This window comes from Felis catus, chromosome B2 (genome assembly GCF_018350175.1).
Source record: "Felis catus isolate Fca126 chromosome B2, F.catus_Fca126_mat1.0, whole genome shotgun sequence".
Lineage (NCBI taxonomy): Eukaryota > Metazoa > Chordata > Mammalia > Carnivora > Felidae > Felis > Felis catus.
The window spans coordinates 4,012,501-4,018,520 of NC_058372.1; the positions used below are offsets into that span (position 1 = coordinate 4,012,501).

Sequence of the window (6,020 nt, forward strand, 5' to 3'; positions counted from 1 at the left end):
TCAGATCGGTTTTCTAGGTGTGCAGGATGGTTTAGTGTTGGTCTGGCTGTATTTCATGGACGCGAGACACACAAAAAACTTCCGTGCTGTTCTGCCATCTTGGCGCCTCCCCACACGACTGGGTTTTAATCACACCCTGAACGACCTCTGTGAGGTCCTCTTACTTCTTCACTTCAGAATTTTACATCTGTTACACATTGCCGCCTACCCCAGTCTTCGATGTGACGTCGCGCACCCTGTTACAGAGTTAGTTACCATAAATTGGGCCAAATACAGATCCCAGAAAAGAGAACTAAGGGATACCCTTCTTCCTTCCAATGGACTGTGTTTACTGAAAGCAGTGACATTTTGGTGAGAGACGTCATATTCGCTCTCAGCCTCTGGTGAAACACCTGTCCTCGCCTGGCATTTCCCCTCGCTTGGATAAAATGCGGACGGGGCGGGGTGGGGGGGGGGCGCCTGGGTTAGAGGCGTGTTTATACACAGCTCACATGTAGAAACACACCTGGGGGCCTGACGACCAGGCGTTAGTCAGTGGCATTAGCTGTTTTACCGAGAAGCCCAGAAAATGTCCCTGCGCGTGGATGACACGTGGTGCCTCCCTGGTTGTTCCCCCAGGTGGGTCCCTTAGCGGGTACCCCACTTTAGCACCTCGGCCACTTGTCCTTTCTGGCTTTTGTAACCAGGTAAAGCAGGCTTTCCGTCCAGCATACCAGGCAGCACTCGGCCAGTTGGCCCAGGAAACGGCAGTTCGTTTTTTGAAAGGACCAGGGATGCTTCTGAGCAGGACCAGAGAACGCACGTCTCAGAGCGAAGTCTTTCTCTTCATTTTCTTAGTAACAGAGGAGTTACAAAAAAGCGGGAATTCGTTCCAGTACAAAAAGTGCGCCTTGTGATTGCTGTAGATAAAATGTACTTTTATTAGGGAAGGCAGCAGTCTGACCGCTGGGGCTCCAACCCCCGAGCTGACCAGTGTTTCAGGATTCAGCACCCACGTTGAGCAAAAAGGATGGACGGCTTCATACTATGTGCCTGGCCCTTATGCCGTGTCACAGTCGTTCACCACACCGTCCTGTTTCTTTTTACATCGGGAGGAGAGATGTGTATTGGATGCCCAGGATAACCTGTCACTGGGACAAGGAAGACAGCTTGAGAGAAATGTACTCAGTCAGTTGAGCGTCCAACTTTAGCTCAGGTCATGATCTCACCGTTACTGAGTTCGAGCCCTGTGTCGGGCTCTGTGCTGACAGCTCGGAGCCTGGGGCCTGCTTCAGATTCTGTGTCTCCCTCTCTCTCTGCCCCTCCCCTACTCATGCTCTGTCTCTGTTTCAAAAATAAGTAAAGACCTTAATGTGTGTGTGTATATACATACATACATATATATATATACATATATATGTATGTATATAACATACATATATATATACATATATATGTATGTATATACACACACACACACACACACTCACACACATACTCAGCCAGACTATACCTTTGAACTGTTTTAAAGCCTTCTTCTATCCTCCAGGTTCAGGGACTCAACAGTGACGTTTATGTGCACTCTTTTCTTTCTCTACAAGACTTAGTGTCGAATAGAGCGCTGGCAGGGCCGGGGACTGATGTCTTCATTCAAGGGAAGAGGGACCAGCACAGGAGCTGGGTCTGAGGGGCGGTCCCCGGCCCAGGAAGAAGATAGCCATGCCTTCCTGGGGGGCCGGGCCCACCCACAGCCCGTGTGCATCTCTTTTGCACCATATAGTTCTGGTCCCACGTGGCAGGCCTGCATTTTCAACGCGGGTTTGTCTGTCTTCCCCTGTGCACCAGTTGCTTTGTGAACGACTGTCAAGCAAGCCAATAAGCAAGTGCGAGAAAATACATTTTACTCCAAGATTTGGTGAGAGGACTCTTCTAGAATTTTCAGCTTTCACTCCCGTGTGTTGTAGATGTGTGGGTTAGCGGAAAATGTGAGGTTTCTGTCCTTTATGGAAGCCCGTTTGGGGGGAAACTGCACTTACTCGTCAGGCCCGGGGAGAAATCAAACCTCTTTTCAGGAACAACTCAAAGTGACAGATGAGAAACCAGAAGAGGCCACGGAGGGAAAGGGGAGGAGTACGTATCGATGGGGAGGAGTACGTATCGATGGGGAGGAGTACGTATCGATGGGGAGGAGTACGTATCGATGGGGAGGAGTACGTATCGATGGGGAGGAGTACGTATCGATGGGGAGGAGTACGTATCGATGGGGAGGAGTACGTATCGATGGGGAGGAGTACGTATCGATGGGGAGGAGTACGTATCGATGGGGAGGAGTACGTATCGATGGGGTGGATCAGAAACCGACAAGAGACTGCCGTGGTGGGCACACGTCGTGATCCCCGCTGCTGAGAGCCTGGGACTGGCTTTCGATTGCTGGAGTTGCTGAGTGCAGACACCTGGTCCCCCCAACGCAACACCAGATGGGACGAGGAAAGGAATTCGTAGGCTTAGATAATTCTGTGTTCTGGAAAACAAAGGGAATTAGAGAAAAATTGGGTCCTTTTTCCTGTCAGTCATTTCTTGGCTAACTGGTCTCCCGCACCCCCATGGGCCACTCCTTCCGTTCGTGGAGTCATGCGAGGATTGAACACATACTCGCACACACACATTCATTGACACGGTGTATGAGACACTGCGCCTGTGTTAAGGATATTATAAAATAATGTATGTCGTGGTCTGCAGTCAGGGGGGCCAGGGGGACTGTCCTAAAGGAAGGGGGCGGTGGGGGAGGAGCTCCGAGGTGCCCCAAGGGAGGCGGCCACCCACAGGGCGTCTTGGTGTCTCACAGGTCGCTTCCCCCTTTCTCAAAGGAGCACCGCCGACCTTTCACTTACCCACGTGCTGGAAGACCAGAGAAGCCACGTACCCCGACGACAGCCCCCCTGGAGTCCTGCTAGTGGGCAGGGCATGGTCTTGGGCCATCTGGCGAAAGGGCAGGAGCCACCCTCACGCACCGCTCATCATCCACCCAGCTGGGCTTCCGGCCCAGTGCTCCTCCCTTCCCCCAGCCTTTCCAGAAACCTGCCATTCACATGTGCTTTAGCAGAACCCATTTTTTTCTTTCAGCTACATTCTGCCCCCAGGTTCTAAACGTACTTGCCGTAAGCTCCTTTCTTTCTTTCTTTTTCTTTTTTTTAAAGTTCATGTATTTATCTTGACAGAGAGAGTGTAACAGAGAGAGCGGGATAGAGAACCCCAAGCAGGCTCCACGCTGTCAGCACAGAGCCCAGTGCGGGGCTCCATCCCATGAACCCTGAGATCATGACCTGAGCCGAAATCAAGAGTCAGATACTCAACCGACTGAGCCCCCCGGGTGCCCCTGTAAGCTCCTTTCTCCATCCCGTGTCCTCCTGCTCCTGCCCCCTCGCCTCTGCCCTCCCCTCCACTGCCAGACCTATCAGCACCCGACTGCCTGACCCCCTCTTCCCACTGTCTGACCCCCTAACCTGCCCGTCCCACTGCCTGAGCCCCTAACCTACCGGTCCCCGCAGATGGCATGGGCGACTGCACTCTTTTCTGGAGCACAGGCTCTTGTCCCCTCTCTTAGCACCATAGTCTCTTGGTTCTCCTCTCATTCTAGTCATTTCTTTTTTTCCCTTTTCTTAAAAAGACAAATTATCCCCCAGGCCGGCCATTCAGTGTTGGAGTTCTTTGAGGCTCCTTCTCAGGCTTCCCCTCCCTTGTGCCATCCTGTCCCCCAGGGCCCCCTAAACCATGCTAAACATTTCAAGCGCCGCCTACATCAAGACGTTTGCTGTATTTCTGTCTAAGCCAAGATCTCCTGCGTGAAGCCCAGACCTTCCTTCTTGTCATCCTCACTTGGGAATGAACTCAGTCTCAGAGGCATCTCCCTCCATCGGGTAGCAAACCAAGACCTCAGAGTCACCCCAGACACCTTCCGCTCCCGTTCAGTTCCCGAGTCTTGTCAGGCGTATCTCCTGTGGCAAACAGTGTGTTTACCCCGCACCACGTGAGCTCCCACCTCCGGGGCCCAGCGCTTGCCCCTGGATTACACCGCGAACTCCTACTTCCGTCCGGTCCCTCGCGCGAAAACCTCGGAACCCTACGACCCTGATTACAGTCCGTCCCCTGACACCTCTCCTGTTGATTTCCGGATAAAAGACCAACGCGCTTCCCGGCCGCAGGGTGTGTTCTCGCTCTACCCGCGTCTCCAGCCTCCTCACAAACCACACGTCGCTCGTTCCCTGTACTCTGAATACTGGATTGTTCCCTCCTGCCACCAAACCTTTGCTGGTGCTGTGCCCTCTTCGTCGAGGGCCCTCCCCATCCACCTCCTGTATCTGTTCACTGTTGTCCTTCCAGCCCCAGCTCAGCTGAAACTGTGCGGCCGGGGGCCCTCCATCACCCTCAGACCCACGCGTGTGCTCTGATCACCCGTGCTTGCGGCCGGTGTAGCCCCGGTTATTCCGTTTTCCACAGGCATTGTGCCATCCACTCTCCTGAGACACTGTCCTCCCCGAGGCTAGCTCTGACTTTGGTCTCGGCCATGCCCCCATGTTGTGCGTTCACTAATATTCATTTGGTGCTTAATGCTGTGGCTCTTGTTGATGGCCCCAGTACTGCCCACCACGCACTCCCCGGATGTTTGGGATGGGGTCAAGCCGGCGTAGGGCTTAAACACAGGTTTTTGGAAGAAGCGTTAAGGTAGTGTCATGATTCTTGACGGAGGCTCGCTGAAGGCAGATAGGGTTCCGGCAGTCAGGGGAGCCCAGGAAGGGCACCGGAGACGGGTGTGGTGGCACGAACACGTGTTTGAGGGCACAGGAAGGAAACCAGGCAATGCCTGTTCACTCAGATGTAAGGGATCTACCTGGATCCACAAACCAGTTGTGGGGCAGAGGTCAGATGGCCGGAAAGGAGGTAGCTGCTGGACGCGGAGTCTGGGGGAAGCCCGAGACTATACGCATCACGGAAACGGCTCTGGTTCCAACACCAGCGTCCGTAGGAAGCAAGTCATGGGGAGCGGTTGAAGTCTCCCCACTGCCGTTCGTCGCAGGCGTGTGCATTTCTCCGGTCACAGCGCAATCGGCCTTCATCGTCCTCTCCTCCTCGGTATTTTTCACTGGGGCGTCTTGCTTATGCGAAGCGTCAGAATGGCCCTGCGTCCCTCCTCCCTTGATGCGACGCCGGCTTGACTGGCTCTGACCTCCTGGCGTACGACTCTGCATCGCGTACCCCGCGGCTTCTGTTGTCTGGCCCTGCTGCTGCAGGTCGCTGTCGGGTTCATCTTCTGGAGGTTTGGACGCAGTTTCTCTTGTTCTTGCTCCCATGGTTCCAGCTTCCTGCTTCGTTAGGGGACACACTGTCCTCGGGCCCCTGATGCTTTTACCCAGATGACGAAAGGAGAATCGTTTCCATGCTCAGAACACTTGTGACACCAAAGGCGTGGGTTTTCCACACCAAGCGGTTCTCTAAACCCCTGTGGGCCCCAGCGGGGCGTCCCACAACAGGATTCAAGTCTGACGCTATCTACCTGGAATTAGTAGAGACCCCACTGGTTAAGAAAGGCTCGGTGCCACAAAGCTGCGCCCACCTCGGACACCAGTTAAGGTAGTGGGTGCCTGTGGTACCCACGCTTCTGTCTGACCGAGCTACGAGGTCGTGGGTTCCCGCAACCCCCTCCTCGGGTTTGAAAATTGGCTAGAATGATTCACAGAACTCGGGAAAACAGTTCACTTACTCTTACTGGTTCTTAGACAGGACACAACCCAGGAACGGCCAAATGGAGAAGCTGCTGAGGGCGAGCAGTGTGGGCAGGGGCGCAGAGCTCCCGTGCCCGCGCCAGGCGCCCCGCTTCTCCAGGGCCTCCGGACGCTCAGCAGAGCAGGTGCTCTCGGAACCCCGTCGTTTAAGGTGTCCATAGAGGGTTTATTGCGCAGGCATGATTGATGAAATGATTGGCAGCTGACGAATAACTCGATCTCCAGGCCCTCTCCCCTCCCTGGAAACAGGATGATGGAGCT

The 6,020-nt window shown here is 54.2% G+C and overlaps 1 long non-coding RNA gene across 2 annotated transcripts in view; it reads left to right on the forward strand.

Annotated features, from left to right (window-relative positions):
- The window catches only part of LOC123385270, a 52,291-nt gene that overhangs the window by 9,396 nt on the left and 36,875 nt on the right, over nucleotides 1–6,020 (forward strand). The window lies entirely within an intron of this gene.